This window comes from Manis pentadactyla, chromosome 12 (assembly GCF_030020395.1).
Source record: "Manis pentadactyla isolate mManPen7 chromosome 12, mManPen7.hap1, whole genome shotgun sequence".
NCBI lineage: Eukaryota > Metazoa > Chordata > Mammalia > Pholidota > Manidae > Manis > Manis pentadactyla.
Window position 1 is genome coordinate 3,171,901 of NC_080030.1, and position 16,442 is coordinate 3,188,342.

At 48.2% G+C, this 16,442-nt stretch overlaps 1 long non-coding RNA gene across 1 annotated transcript; it reads left to right on the forward strand.

Annotated features, from left to right (window-relative positions):
* The first annotated feature begins 12,489 nt into the window (after positions 1-12,489).
* Positions 12,490-13,561, forward strand: LOC130679994 (uncharacterized). Its single transcript, XR_008992984.1, has 2 exons — positions 12,490-13,000; positions 13,468-13,561. It is a non-coding gene; the product is annotated as an uncharacterized LOC130679994 (long non-coding RNA).
* The last annotated feature ends 2,881 nt before the right edge of the window (positions 13,562-16,442 follow it).

A 16,442-nucleotide genomic window follows, 5' to 3' on the forward strand; every position in this document is an offset into this window, starting at 1 on the left:
ACCCCGAGCTCCTGGTCACCCACCTACCTGTTTATGACGTCCCTGGAAACCCTGCCAGATCTGGACTTGTGAAGGAACAGAGATTACGCTGGGCTGTGGATGACGCCTGGAATTGAGTGCTGTGTGGCCCTGGGCAAGTCGCTACACCTCTCTGGTCACTATGCCCATCAAATGGATTCCACCTACCACACAGAGTGGGAGCTATTTAGGGAGACCCTTGGGTTTCATTCTCATGGTGAAGGTCAAAAGCCTCCTCCCCACAGCCACAGGGCCCTGCATGACCTACCCTGTTCCCTTCCCTTCTCCCTCCCCTCCGCTCCAACCACATGGGCCCCCTAAGGGTTCCTCTCACAGGCCAGGCCTGGTGCTGCCCCAGGGCCTTTGCACAGTCTTTCCTCTGCCTGGAATGGCCTTTCATGTCCTCTCAGGGGTAACGGGAGCCCCTTATCTTCTGTCTCACCATGACATTACTTCCTCCAAGAAGCCCTTCCTGACTACCTTAGCTCAACATCTTTATTTCCATGTTCTTTTTCTTTATAGTGTCACACTTTGTGATCTTGTTTGTCTATTCTCATTGCTCCTCTCCCTACAGCTGCCCTGTCCAGTGAGGTAGCCACTAGCCAGGCATGGCTATTTCAATTTAAATTGAATCCAGTTAAAAATTCAGTTATTCCCAAGCGATCAAGAGCCACAAGTAGCTAATACGTGCCATAGTGGGCACTACTGATAACAGGACATTCCCATCATCGTGGAAAAATCCAGAAAGCAGCACCACAGTAGAACATACACAAGAGGGCAAGGATTCCAGTTACCCGCTGTCTCCCTAAACCACCCACTGCCAGCCGAAGAAACACCTTTCAACACAGAATTTCTAGTTTTTGTATCAAGGTTAGGATTCATAAAGAAAAACCCTGAGGAGAGACTGGGCCTCCATGTGCTGACCCACTGGGCCAGACCAAGAACACATAAGTGGAGGACAGGGGTATCCCCAAACTTGGTGCCTGAGGTCAAACACAACAGCCTTCCCTGGAGGTTTCGAAAGGGCTGTCCATCTGTGCCATCGAGGGAGGGGGGTACCTGGGGGCAGAAAGGCTGCCTGGGAGAGGAGGCCTCAAGGCCCTGCCCCAGAACGAGCCCAGCCCCTGCTCCCCAGGGCCAGGCTGGACCGAAGGTCCCTTCAAGAAGCCACATTGTAGGCACAAATCAAGAGGAATACGCCTTTGATGCAGTATTTTTAAAACTACAACTGAATGCACACAAATTCACACTGAACAACAAATCTAACATTTGAACAGAAGCCAGTATTGGCACGGCTGGTTCCCCCTTTGCTTCAGGCTCTGTATGGCTCCCCATCTCCCTCCCTTTGCTGGTCTTGTCTTCTGGGGCCACAGTGGGACCTACTTCCCCCAGGGCTCCCTCACCTGGGGAGCTGATTCTTGCTGCTCCAGGGTGCCCAGGCCTGGAAGACTGGCCCCAGTTGGAGCCTAGAAAGGTGTTATGAACAACCCCTCAGCCTCTCAACATCCCCGCCCTCGCGTCCCATCCCCAATCAGCCGGGTGAGGCAGGACGGGCTGGGACCTTCTCAGACCTGAAAGTAATTTGCTTTCTTTCTATAAACTTAAGTACCTGCAGGGTATCTTCCATTTTGCATCGTGGCCTGATGTCTAAAATACCCACTCTCTGGCCCTTTATGAAATGTTGGCCCACCCCTGGCCTAAACCTAGAAATAGTCATCTCTGGAGGGGGGTGGGGGGCTTTTGCTTATAAAATATTAACCAAATGGGGGGTGGGGGGCTTTTGCTTATAAAATATTAACCAAATAGGTGATGTAGTAACACGTTTTTTTTCACCTGGTTGATAAAGAGTAAGTTTAATTTTAAAAAGGAAGTGCTTGGCACCTGCCAGTAGGTAGGATGAGTTAGTGTCCCCAGCTAAAAGGCCAGCCCTCCGTGTCCCTCCACATTTGAGCCCAGTCCCTGGGCTCTTCCCCTCTCCCCAGGGGTTCATGACACTCCACCCCCTCTTCACCAAAGTTCTCGGGGCCTCTCATCCTTTGAGGTGCCCCTGGGGGCTGAGAGAGCCCCAAGAGGTCACCTTTGGGCAGCAGTCCCAAAGACTGGGGCCAGGGACTCTGAAAGTAACGAGGAGGTGGCAGGTCCTGAGGGCAGGAAGCTGGGCAGTAGCAGGGCCAGGGCCAGCCCCCCACCTCCACCCCCAGGCACCTGGGCCTTCCCTTCAGGACCCAGTCCTGGATCCCCAACCCCCTCCCTGACTTCCAGCACTTCACTGCATTCCTGTGTTCACTCATCAAGCACCTTCTGGTGCCTCCAGCTTCACTGATTAACAGTGGGGACCCCAGGGGTCTCACCCCATGAGGTGGGGAGATGGCGCTGGACACATACACTCTGTACCACGACTTGTCAAGGTTGGGGGACCCCAAAGAAGGATGCCAAAGCTCAACCTTAGTTTTAAGACAATTTCCTAAAGCACGGGAGAAAAATCAGTGCAAAAGGGTTTTGAAGGATGAGTAAGAGTTGGGCAGGTACATTAGGAGGAATTTTTCAGACAGGAGGAAAGAGACCTCTCTCCACCCAATCACTCAGGCGGCACCAAGCCCCATCTTAATTCTCTTCTGCGGCTCAACGCCCCTCCACCTTCCTCCCCAGCACCCCCCCCACCAGCATTGGGGACTTCCGGAAGAGCCAGCTGCCTACCCACCTCCCTCGGGAGGGAGGCCCAGGACAATCAAGGAGGAAGCGGCAGGGGTCAGCCAAGTTCGGGCCAAAGGAATCGCCTCCCCCTCTGCCAATCCCGGGTCCGTTTGACCCGCCGGGCCCCGCCCCGCAGCCACCTGCCCGGCGAAGCTGATCAATGAAAGAGCAGCGGCTGCACGTGGGTTCGGGCTTCGCGAGCGGCCGCCGGTGGCTCTGGCCAATTGCGAGGCCGCCTACCCACGTGGGCGACGACCGCCATCGCTGATTGGCCGGCTCTCCCCGGCGGCCGGCCGGGCTGTCAATCCGCGCGCGTGGCGCAGCCGTTTAACCCTTGCGGTGCTGCTGCAGGGAAGGACGGCGTGCAGAGCCGCAGGCCTTTTGGGGTCCAGGCAGGTGACAGGATATTAAGAAGGGCAAGGGGCTTGGGGTCAGAGAGTGCAAACTTGGGGAAGGGTTGGGCGGCGTCGGTGAACAGGCTGATCATTTTTAGCAAAGCCCAGGAGTGTTTATGGCTGGGGGAGGGGTTGGGAAGGAGGTGTGTCTTTAGCACTCTCACCCCAATCCTTTTATTTGGGCTAATAACATTTTTTCAATACTTAGTAACACGCAATGCAAACGAAGCATTGAACTCCCTTTCTGGGGAAAATTTAGCAGACTCCTTTTTATCCAGCACTTACTTCCTATGAGCCAAGCCCCATACTATGCATTATATCAGAGAATTTTCTCAACTGCCAAGCTCAGGGACCAAGGAGCTGAGAACCGAAAGCAGGAAATGGTACAATGTTTCCAAGTTCAAGGCCAGGGTGGGAAGGGGTGGTATGTGTTCTAGGCCTGGGATGACTTCAGAGATAATGAGGAGACAGGGTTAGAATGGTCTTAAGAGATTCAGGAATTCTGTTTGGCTGCCTTTGAAATGTCTACTGCAGATGGTAAGTGGTCAGTGGATGAGTTTTGTAGTGAAAGGTGGAGTTTCTTCCTACCCCAGGACCTTTGCACTGGCCATTCCTTGCTCTGCCAGGTATCTTCTTCCCCTTGACAGCCACTGGTTCATTCCCTCCTTCAGCAACCTGCTGGGAGGTCACCACCTCAGCAAGGTGTCCCCAGACTGTCCCTTTTGAAAATGCACCCAAACATAACCCCACTTCATTCTCTCTTTCTTAATTTGTCTCCAAATGCGGTTTGCATTGAAGCTAATCTTGTAATCTCAGTGGCTGTAAACCCTGCTATGCTGAAAACTCACAGGATGCCAACAGAATTCACAGACATTCTCCCACCTGGGTAGGTGGGTACACTGGCTTGAGAGCTGAAGAAGCCAGGGGACTTGCCCATCTGTCCCTGTTCTGTGCTCTGTCGCTGGGGAAACTGAAAGTTCTGATTTTGGGGACGCTTAGTCTCCAGAGATTATGATGTAAACACAACTCGGGTTTTGTGGCTGGCATATGGAGGAGTAAGTGAGGGCTGCCATGCGTAAGCCGCAGAAAAGGTTTTCACCCATGATCCCTCAACTGGCTCTTAATTGAAGTGTATTTTATTTATGGGTCAGCCCGCTAATTGCCTCCCTGTGTACTTGGCTCTGCTCTCCGCGGTTGCTGGGCACACCAGTTTATCCAAGGCTGTCTTGTCTCATGTGTTACCCACCGGGTACCAGTGCCTATTTAAATTAAAATGAATTGAACTGAAATAAAATTAAAAACTCAGTTCCTCAGGCACACTGGCCACATGTCAATAGCTCAGGAGCCCCACGTGGCTGAGGACAACTGTCCCCACTGGACAGCGCAGACCTAGAACATTCATTCCTATCACGGCAGAAAGTTCCACTGGATCTGAGGTCTTAAAAAGGAAAAACGCCTACATCCATGTAGAAATCAGAAGCACTTTATAGCAGCCATTCGATCTGCCCTTGTCGGCTGCCCTCGCCTGGCTCTTCCCCTCACTGTCCCCTGCCTGCCCCAGCCCAGTCAGCAGGGCAACAGCCTTCCTTGAGTTCACAGGAAGGGGATGTGTGGCACAGCACAGAGGAGAAGAGGAAGCAAAGATTTCCTTCTTGGCTTCTGAGCTGTGGATGTTTACTTGGAAAACCCAAGGTCTGTGAGAAAGTTTGAGAGAAAAAGGTTTGCAATTCAAAAGCTTTGGCATTCCCTGGGCTTGCCCTGGAGACCTGAGCCCGGCCCCCCCAGAGGCCCCAGGTTCCTGGGGGGTGTGGACCGTGCAGAGAGGTTGAGAAAGCCCAGGGAGTGGAGGAGGCGGTGCAGTGTCCGCAGGGAGGTGACCACAGGGAGGTGACCACAGGGAGGCGGTGACAGGTTTCAAAACCCCCCCATTTTCTCCCCAATCCCCAGGAAGGACTCCCCAGTGGGAAGTGGCCATAGCCATGTCTCAGAAAGCCTGCAGATAGAAGGGCCCTGGTGTCCAGCGGTGGATGAATGACCAAGAAGCAGGAGGACAAGGACCCGCCAAAGATACCTGCTGGGCTGGACCATGCTCAAGGGCGGGATGCCTCCCAGCTGCCCCCCCTCAGATGACACATGAACCCCTTTGAACTTAGACCGGGCCCCAGGAAAAGTTAATCGAATTATCCAGAATTGATTGAGCTTTGCCTTCTGCCACCTGGTGGCAAGTGGGTTGTATTCATTTCCGGGACTGTTACAACAAATGGCCACAAACAGAAATCCATTCTATCACATTCTGGATCCAGAGGTCCAAAATCTAGTTGTCACGAGGCAGTGTTCCCTCTGAAGGCTCCAGGAGGGCCATTCCTGTCTCTTCCCAGCTTCTGGTGTGGCTGGCCACCCCTGGCCCTCCTTGGCTTGTAGATACATTAATCACCATGCCCATCTTCCGGTGACCTCCTTCATGTGTTTGTGTCCAAATCTCCCTCTTCTTATAAGGACACCTGTCACTGGATGTAGGGCCTCCGCTCTCCAGCATGACCTCATTTAGCTAATGATATGTGCAATGACCCTCTTTCCAAACAAGGTCACACTCCCAGGTTTGGGATGGTGGTTCAGACTTGAGCAAATCTTTTTGAAGGACACAATTCTACTCATTACGAGGCTAGAAAGAGAAATTAAATAATAACAGCAACCTACTCAATCCTCCATGAATCCTGACATTCCCAATTTACAAAGACAAGGGCTCAGAGAGGTTAACTGACCTGTCTGGGGTCACACAGCTAGAAAGTAGCTAAGCTAGGATTTCAGCCTAGGTCATTTTGCTCCTGAAATGTACCCTCATAAGCCTGACACCGTACTGCCCAGATCTAAATTGGGTTCCAGCCATTGTGCAGGTGGCATTAGGTCAGGCCGCCCATGGACCCAAGCTTGGAGGCAAGTGCATCCATTCCAAAAGTATATTTTAATTTTTCTGGACCCAGTTCGTGCTTCCAGATGTATTAGTTAGCTACTGCTGCATAACAAATGGTCCCCAAATTTAGCAGCTTGAAACAATAAACATTTATCATCCCACACAGGTTCGAATCTGGGATTGGCCCACTGGTTCAGTGATGTTTCAGACCTTCTTTCCCTCCTTTCTCCATCCAGAGCTCAATTAACAATCTTTCAGCGAGGCCGTATCACTCTCTCTCTTGCTTTCTTTGTCACACTCACCAGCCCATGATATTTTGTTTTATTTAATTCTGCTTGCCTCTTGTGTTCATGCATTGCTGGAAAGATGGCCGAGTGGGTGACACATGCACGCATCTGTGTGTGTGTTTTTGTGTTTATTATCCTCGGATGCCTGTGTCTCTATGTTGTGGATCCAAAGTGGCTTCGCTGGTGTCCTCAGGTGGCCCTGCATGCTTCTGACGCTCTTCCCTGTCAGACTGGCTGGGCAGGATGGTGCCGCTGACTGTCGTCTTTGGATGGCCAAGGCCGTTAATTCCCAGCCACTTCCCCTGGGGTCAACAGCTCATTCCAACGACGTCATCCAAATGAAGGCAGTGGTTTGATCGTAGGGAGACCCCCGGGACACGGAGAGGCTGCAGAACGCCTCTGGAGGGTCCAGTTCATCCCTCTGTGAAGTGGGAGTAAGGGAAGGTGGCCCAAAGGTTAGATCGAATTCCTGGGCTGCTTCCGAATGGAATTTGTGGTCTCTGGCGCCCTCTCCAGGCAAAATTTTTTATTACAGTTTCATTGCAGTATAATTTACATAAGGTGAAGGTCCCTCATTTTAGGCGCCCTGTTGCTCGGTTTTTGGTAAATTGATCCAATTGGCCAACCATCAACACAATCCACTTGCAGCAAATTTCCAGCACCTCAGAAATGTCCCCCCCTCCCATCCCTAGCTTTCAGGGGTTCTCAAACTTGAGGGCGCATTAGAATCGCTCGAGGGGTTTGTAGGGCTCCAGCCCTGCCTCCCCGGGCCTGGGGCGGGGCCGGAGAATCTGCATTTACAGCAGCCTACAGATGACACCGGTGCCGCTGGTAAGGCCATCACCGTGAGAGAACTGGTACCCTCCGTGGACTAGCAACGGTGGACGTCAGCAATGATGGAGGATTTAGCTCCGTCGCACCAAAGCCTGTCTCCCCATCTCCTCTTCTTAGGAAGTTTCATCAGATCAATAACAGACATTTCTGTTACTGTGACTGTAAATATTGTTCTCTTTTGAGTTTTGCTGTCCATGTGGTTATAAAAATACGGCCACTGGGGCTGAGGAAACATGTCTAATTTTATTTAAATTAAATTAATTAAAGTTTAGATTTACAAAAATGACACTCAAGTAGGGTGACTAACCAACCCAGAGGTTGCCTGGTAGGATGTGCTGGGCAAACCAGGAGAAGCTGGTCGCCATAAATTTATAGGAAAATGTTTCTATTTGGAAAAATCTGGGTATGCAAATTTTTCAACGATAAATTTTATGACAAATAAATGCAGATCAAGGATTTGTAATGATAAGTAAGTATCCGTATTGAGTGTGTAATGCACAAGGGATTTCAAAGACTTCATACAAAAAAATGTAAAATGTCCATGAATATTTTTTATACTGATTACTTGTTGAAAGGATAATATTTTGGACAGACTGGGTTAAATAAAATATAATAAAAATTAATTTTACCTGTTTTTGCTTCGCTTTTTAAGTGCGATGTCTAGAAAATTTTAAATTGCGTATGTACCTCATGATACACTTCCGTTGGCCATGCTGCTGTGGAGGCAGTGTCATCAATCTATTCTCTCAGTTCTTTCACATTCCTTTTTTTTCCAGCAACAGACTGATTGAGATATAATGCCCATGCCATGCAATAGACCTAAAGTACATAATTCAGTGTTTTTTATTTTAGTATATTCACAAGATTGTGCAACTATCAGCACAATCTTAGAACATTCTCACCACCCCAAAAGCAGCCTGTCTCCTTAGCAATCCCCCACCCCCTCTCCAGCCCCTGACACCCACGAGCCCACATTCTGTGTGTGGGGTTGCCTGTTGTGGGCGTGCCACAGAAAAGGGGTCCCACGTCATGTGGCCCTGGGTGTCTGGCGTCTCTCACTGAGCACTGTGCGGTCAGGGTCCGTCCACGTCACGCGTCAGGGCTTTTCTCCTTTTTGTGGCTGCGTGCTGCTCCGTGCAGGGCTGGCCCACGTCGTGGCATCTGTTTATCTGTTGATGGACACTTGACGTGTTCATTCTAATGTTTGGTTGCATTATTTCTTGCTTTTCTCTCCTTACGACATATTCGCAAAACAGCAGCCAGAGCTTTCCCTTAAACATAAAGTGGGATCCTGTGCCCTGCTCAAACTCCCTGCGTGGGGTTCACTCACGCACAGTGAATGCCCATGTTGTCTTCTGATGGCTTCCAAAGGCCCCTCTGATTAATCTCTGGTTACAGCCCCTTTACTCAGCCTCAAAGCCCTCCGTGCTCACCCCTGAACTGGCCACCACCGGCCTTTTGCAGAGGCCGCCCCTCTGTCTGGAACATTCTCCTTGACACCATCGTGACTTATGCCTCCAAGTTCTTCTGTCTTAGCTCAAATGTCACCTCCTCTGGGGGGGCCTCTCCTGACTCCCCACTCCACATAAAACAGACCCCCACCCAGGCTTTCTCAAATCCCCTTTCTTTATTTTGCTCTGTTTGGTTCCCACACCACTTCCTCCCACTGGATAGCGACATATTAACGAGAGAGCTGGGAGGTAACGATCACTGGAAAACATTCCGAAGCCGGCAGTGGGGGGCTCCCGCCTGCAGCCATCCTTGCTGAGACGGTTGCAAAATGATCATTTTATGCCTCCAGCTCTCCCCCGCTTTTGCCAGTGGGCCCTTGGCATTCTTCAATTTGTGAGAGCCTCCTCTCTTCCCCTGTGAATTTATCTAATCTGTTTATGAGGAGGGATGGACTCCTCCAGTCCCATTTCTTAATGGCTTATAGTTCATTATTCTCCAGAAAGACTCTGATGGTCCCAGTGTCTGTGTTTTGGTGACGTGCCTCCTCCAGGCTTTTAGGCTTAACTGGATGGTCCATAATCCTCCTGCCGATCTCATCCCAGCCCTGAGATCATCTTTGTAATTATGCAGATTAGGCTTCTAGTTTAGTAGGTGGGGGAGTGGAATTTAGGGGACTTGGAGGGGAGTCAAAGAGTCTTTTTTCAAAGCTTCCTGGTGGGATAGGGTGGCAGGGAGCAAGGAGGCAGTGATGTGGGTTATAAGAAGACAGATCAGGAGATCCCAGTGAGTCCCAGATGTTCTGTGTCTTCACTGTGGATGCAGGAACCCACCCAGGTGATACACTTGCACAAACCTCGGAGAATATATTTGTAAATGATATATTCGACGAGGGGTTAACATCCAAAATACATAAAGAACTCATACGCCTCCATACCCATAAAGCAAATAACCCTATTAAAAAATGGGTGGAGGATATGAACAGACATTTCTCCAAAGAAGAAATTCAGATGGCCAACAGGCACATGAAAAGATGCTCCGCATCGCTAATTATCAGGGCAATGCAAATTAAAGCCACAATGAGATATCACCTCACACCGGTTAGGATGGCCAACATGGAAAAGACTGGGAACAACAAATGGTGGCGAGGATGTGGAGAAAGGGGAGCCCTCCTACACTGCTTGTGGGAATGTAAACTAGTCCAACCGTTGTGGAAAGCAGTATGGAAGTTCCTCAAAAAACTCAAAATAGAAATACCATTTGACCCAGGAATTCCACTCCTAGGAATTGACTCTAAGAATACAACTTCTCAGATTCAAAAAGACATATGCACCCTTATGTTTATTGCAGCACTATTTACAATAGCCAAGATATGGAAGCAACCTAAGTGTCCATCAGTAGACGAGTGGATAAAGAAGATGTGGCGCATATACACAATGGAATACTGTTCAGTCATAAGAAAACAAATCCTTCCATTTGCAACAACATGGATGGAGCTAGAGGGTATTATGCTCAGTGAAATAAATCAGGCAGAGAAAGACAAATACCAAATCATTTCCCTCATTTGTGGAGTATAACAACGAAGCAAAACTGAAGGAACAAAACAGCAGCAGACTCACAGACTCCAAGAAGGGACTAGTGGTTACCAAAGGGGAGGGGTGGGGGAGAGCAGGTGGGGAGGGAGGGAGAAGGGGATTGTGGGGTATCATGATTGGTGCACATGGTGTGTGTGGGGTCATGGGGAAGACAGTGTAGCTCAGAGAAGACAAATAGCGACTCTGTGGCATCTTACTACACTGATGGGCAGTGACTGCAATGGGGTATGGGGGGGAATCGATAATAAGGGTGAATGTAATTACCACATTGTTTTTCTTGTGAAACTTTCCTGAGTGTATATCAATGATACCTTAATTTTAAAAAATTGCATAGACCTTAACACACACACATACACTCAGGACTACAAGTGAAACCAAACATCTGAATAACATGGATGGATTGTATAAATGTCAATATCAGGCTGGCTGGTTGTGACATTGTATTATACTTTTGCAAAAACCCTAGGAGTAAACTGGGCAGGTGTAGAAGGGATTGCTCTCTATTCTTTCTCACGACTGGATCCACCATCCTCTCAATAAAAATTTCAATTAGAAAAGAGATGGGAGAAATAAGAGAAATAAGAGAAAATAGGGTCATGATGAGAATGCCAATCACATGACAGACCATGGAAGTAAAAGAATACACAGGCTGAAGCTTCCAAGCAATGAGCATGTAGAACTAAATGGAGGAATTTCCCATCACTATCCTATCAGCTTTATGGAAATAAATTTGAGCATAAAATTTGGCATAAAAAACAAAAAGAAAATGCTTACGGATTTGTTTGGGACCCACTGTTTTCATCTGCAAAGCAGTCATTCTAAAATTCCTTAAAGAAATAATCTTACCAGTTATATTCTTGGAAAACAGCAATAAAACCAGAGATTCAGGAAAAAGAAGGAAAGTAAATGATTGCAAACAATTAAAAATTGCTCATGCATTATTCTTTGATCATTGGTTGGCTTTACAGACTTTATAGTACAAATTAGGAAGCTATTTTGGGTTTACTTGTCATTTTGATGTAATTTTGAACTTACAGAAAATTTGCAAGAATAGCACCAAGAATTCCTGAATATACCCTTCTACCGGTTTTCCCAGTGTGAATATTTTGTCCATTTTGCTTTATCTCTGTGTATGTATATATACCTATATATAAATTAGGCGTATTTCCCTCAACGCTGAGAGTAAATTGCATTCTGTGCCCCTTATCCTTGAAATACTTCACTGGGTATTTCCGAAGAATAGCCAAGTAGTAGGAGGCTTTGAGAGTGAAAGGCCACACGTTTTCTCCATGGAAAGCATTCTCTATATATTCTGGAAACAATTTCTTTGTCTCAGGATATTTTTTGCAAATATTTTCACCTTGTTGTCATTTGCCTCCTTGTTTTCTTGGAAGTGGCTCTCAAAGAGCAACTATTTAAAACGTTAATGACCCACTGGATTTTTCTCTTTGTGTGTAAGTGTTACATGTGGTGTCCTAAGAAATCTTAGCCTAACCCAAGGTCACAAAGATGTTTCTCCTGTGTTTTTCCAATATGTGTTCGAGTTTTACATTCACGTTGATAAATCGCTGGGAATGGATTTGTGTACACCATATTAAGGTAAACTTATCAATTCTGAATAGACAGACACGTCCTTAAAGGAATACCAGTAAGAATTTTCAGTTCTGCTTAACTTGAGCCTGTTAATTTAATGCACTTTAAAGCAGCTGTCCCAGCACACACCCCAGCCTCCACCCACTACACACCTGAGTTTCTTCAGGAGCTGCCCAGGGTCCCCAGGCCTGCCCCAGCCCCTCCGCAGATACTCTGGCAGCCCTCCAGCACCAGAAACTGAAAAACACTAGGGGCTGTGTTCCCAGGAAGGGAGGGGCTGGGGGACAGTTAGGGTAGGGTCGAGGCTTCCCTGTGATGGGACTCCAAGGTGTATCATGGAAATCAAACAGCTGTGCAGGACCTGGGGCAGGTAGCAGAAGGGACAGGCGCTCTAAGCCAGCCATTCCCCTGCCCACACTGGGATATATAATGTTTATTATGTATGCTATTTATTAATATGGTTAGTTTTTTTGTCCGTCCCGACTGGAATCTAAGAAGGATGAGGGCGAGGATTTTTGTGTTCCTTTCGTGCCCTATGCTCCAAAGCAGAGTGTGGGATACAGATGAAGCTTAATGAGGATGTATTTTTCCTGGATCTGCCAAAAGCAAAGAACAAAATAATCACGAATGTGAAAAATGTGAGCTAGGTCGCCATCCAGTGGCCAGGACAGGATTCCACAATACATTTATTTATTAGTAAGAAAAGGCTCAGGGAGAAATGCGCCATATAGGACGCCATTTCTGGAAGAAATGCGATACATCGAGGTAGAAACATTCCAACAACGGGAATATATTTTTACAGAAGTGTGTTCGCATGAAGAAGTGTTGGGGAAATAAGCATTTATTGTTTTTGTGGGCGGATACCGCTTATCAGCGTAAACTGGCTGCTGAGGGATTCCACGGGCAACCACGCTCCCACCCTTCCGCCGGGTGTCAATCTGCCCTAGCCACGCCCCAGGGCGGACCCAACCTCAGCCACGCCCACGCCTTGGCTAAAGAGGGACGGCGACTGGGCCCAATCGCGTCCCAGCGGCCTAGAATTTCTCTGCTCAGCGATTGGAGGACCAGGGTTCCCTGAGGCGCCACCAATCCTGAGCCCCGGACCAGCCCCTCTTCCGCTCCCGGCAGCCCCGGGACCGAAAGCGGAAGCACTGATCTGGGAGCTGGGAGCCCCAGGCCCCCAATCTGTAGTGTGAGCGGCGCTGTTTCCATGTCCACTGCGAGGTCCGTCCTGTTTCTGCTCTGCGGCCCGAGCTGAGCAATGGTTGGGCGGTGCTGGGAGCGGATTAAAGGCGGGGCGCAGTTCAAAAGGCAGAGGGCGGGGTTATCTAAAGGGTGTGTTCCCGGGTCCAGCCGGGCTGGAGGCCTGTGGAACGGCTCTGGGCCTCTGGCGTCGTGGTAGGGGGTCGCGGGGTCTCCTGACGCCCTAGACCTTAGGATCCGGGCCAGACCCACTCTGGGGTTTGAAGGGAAGGCGGATGTAGGTGAATAAATGCAGCCTGGCTCTCACGGGCTCGGAGCAAAGCAGTGGGGCGTGCAAAGGGGTCAGTAGGGGGTCTGGGATGAGGTGGACCCGAGTCCTGTTTCCTTGGGAACCACACAGATAAGATAGATGTGGGTTATTTCCGGAAACCCCATATCAGAGCTCCACACCTGGGTTGGAAATGGAGACGGACTTTTGGTGTCCACAGAAATCGAATCTTCCAGGCGGAGGAGGATGTTTCCATCTTACTGATGGGACTTCAGTCACACGCTGCGCTTTTAACGGACAGAGGTTTCCACGACTTGGAAAGCAGGAATGGGGCAAAGGGAGATGGTGCGGGCGCTCTGCAGCTGCAGCGTGGCCTTGGAGGAGATACTGTTTCCTGTTCATTTTGCAGCCGGCTTAGTCTGCCTCTGCCCTCCCAGCCTGAGGAAGGTCGAGGCAGATAGTTATTTTCTCAGCTGATTTTTACTATCTCCGTCGTGTCCCGTGCATGGAGAAGTTCTGTTTTGCTGGGCGCCAGCCTGGCGTTTGCAGCCCTAGCCCCAAGCTTTAATGAGTTCAGGGGTGATAGCTGGCAAGTTCTTAAGCCTCTCCGAGCGTCAGTTTCCCCATCTGTAAAGTGAAATTACGTAACAGTACGTACACTTGGCAAGTAAGCGCTATGTGAAGTGTTGTTTATTACATTATTAATGTCAGCCCATCACGGTGGTCACCGTCTTCATATTAAAGTCTGAAACCACTCAAGTGCAGGCCTCGGAATGCCCGTGGACTTGGGAGAAAAGACTCTAGGATCAAATAAAGGGCCTAGGGCGGTGATTCTCAACCTGGGGGCGATTTTAGCGCCAGGAGACACCTGACAACGTTCGGGGAGATTCTGGGTTACAGCTGGGGCTAGGGCGGGTGGGGTGCCCCTGGAGTCTTGTGGGTGGAGGCCAGGGATGCCGGTCAACACCCCGCGTTGCCGGTCAACACCCCGCGTTACAGAGGATGCCGCCCCCCACCACACCGCATTTAATAGAGCCGACTGCGAAGCTCTGTTGAGAGTTAAGGAGTGCATGGCGTACAGTATACGTTTACTGGATACCATATTATTGTTATTAATATTCTTTTATTGATGAGTTTCCATGGGGAAACGATTTTCCAGCTCCAAGTGAATTCCTTAATCTTATCAATGAGGCAGTTAGACCATTTCCCTATTCGCTTTTTAATGAAGTAATTCGAACAAGAATACAGAATGTAACTTTAGCAGGTAGTTCGGACCACTGTAGGTTTGTAAACGAGTCCCTCAGTTTTTTTCCCCTCTCTCTCCAGGTAGCAATTTATAAGTTGACTACATAGCCTTTTCTAGTCCATGTATATGTAATTTTTTTTAAACGTACGTATGTCCTTAACACATGGCAATGTTTTGTTTTGTTTTTTTAAACTTGCCATAGTGAAATCCTGTGCATATTCATCAGCGGAGCTAATTTTCTTTCTTTACCTTCAATACTCGTTTTGAGATTTAGTATTGACTATATATCAGGGTTTCTCAAACTCGGCACAGTTGACATTAGGCCCCAGAGAAATCTTTTTTGAGAGGTCGTCCTGCCCGCTGCAGGGTGTTAAACAGCATCCCAGGCCTCCACTCATCACATGCCAGTTAGCGCCCCCTTCCCACTCAAAATTGTCACTCAAAAATCCAAAATTGTCTCCATATGCCGCCAATGTCCGCTGGGGGGCAGAATCACCCTGAGTCAAGTACCAGTTAAGCATGAAGATACAATTCTTTCCTTACATCTGCCTTATATATACTTGTTTTTTGTTGGTGTTTTTGTCTGTTTTCTCAGTGTTTTACACACACCGAGCATCTTTGCTCCCACTCTGTGGGAGTGGGCCGCAAGAGGAATGGCATAAACATAGAATCAATAGTTTGGCAACTCTATATTCAGGGAACTCCGTGCTTAAAAATCATGACTTACAGGGAACACTTATTTCTGTAGCTATGTGAACCAATTCTTGAGAAAAATTGGGCAAAGTATGCTATCAAATGGTAAAGGTAGTAAAAAACCAGTCTCCCACACCAGTCCCCTGTACTTGGTTGAGCCCCTTGCAAGCTACTGAAATCTCCCATTGCTGGTGTGGATTTTCAGATATCTGCATGTGCGGGTGTATGTCCTGTGAGCCCAAGGAGACAAGTTAGTGTACATTTTAAATTGTAATAGAAACTGCCAGGTTGTCCTTGGGAGTGGCCCAAGGACATGAGAAGAGGTTTCCCCCCTAATTCTGGGCAGTTCTTCAAAGTGCACCTGCTGTCAAGTTTTACACAGTCTCACAATTCTAAAGAGTTTAGTGTGTATGCATGGTTTTTTTTTTGAAACAGCTTTACTGAAATATTAAGTGTACATTTCAGTGGCTTTTTGTATTCATGGAGTTGTGCAGCCATCGCAGCAATCAAATTTTACAATTTTTTTCATTGCCTCCAAAAGAATCTAGGTAGCTGAAGAACTATCAGCTCCTAACCCCCATTCCCAGCCTTAAGCAACTTTCTGTCTCTATACATTCCCCTCTTTGAGATATTTCACATGAATGGGATCATACAATATGTGGTCCTTAGTGAAAACGTTTTCAAGTTTCATCCACATTGTAGTCTGTGTCAGTGTTCTGTTCCTTTTTATGGCTGAATAATATTCCCTTGTAGGGATGTACACTATATTTTCTTTATACATTTGTCTGTTGATGGACATTTGGGTTGCTTCCACCTTTTGGCTATTGTGAATAATCCTACTGTGAACATGTGTGCACAAATATCTGAACCTATTTCAACACTTTTGAAAAATAGACAACAGCCCCAAATGGAGTCACTTGTGCTAAACCATTGTCACCAAACTGAGTTTTAAAACTTAACCTAATTGCAGTTTTCAGCCTCTCGGGAATGTGACCTTTAGCCAGTCCGTCAGGAATTTCCTGGTCAGCACTAGTGAGGCAATCTGCCAGAGAGACCCTCTGCCTTCTTCCAAAGGAAGGTGACCTTGCCTGAAATAATCTGCTCTTTGCTAGAAAGTTTCTTTTTCTGCTTCTTTCTGCCTATGAATGTCTTCCACTTTCTACAGCTGCATGGAGCTCCTTTCTATTCTCTAAGATGGGATGCTGTCTGATTGATGAATCATTAAAACCCATTTAGATCTTCAAATTTACTCAGAT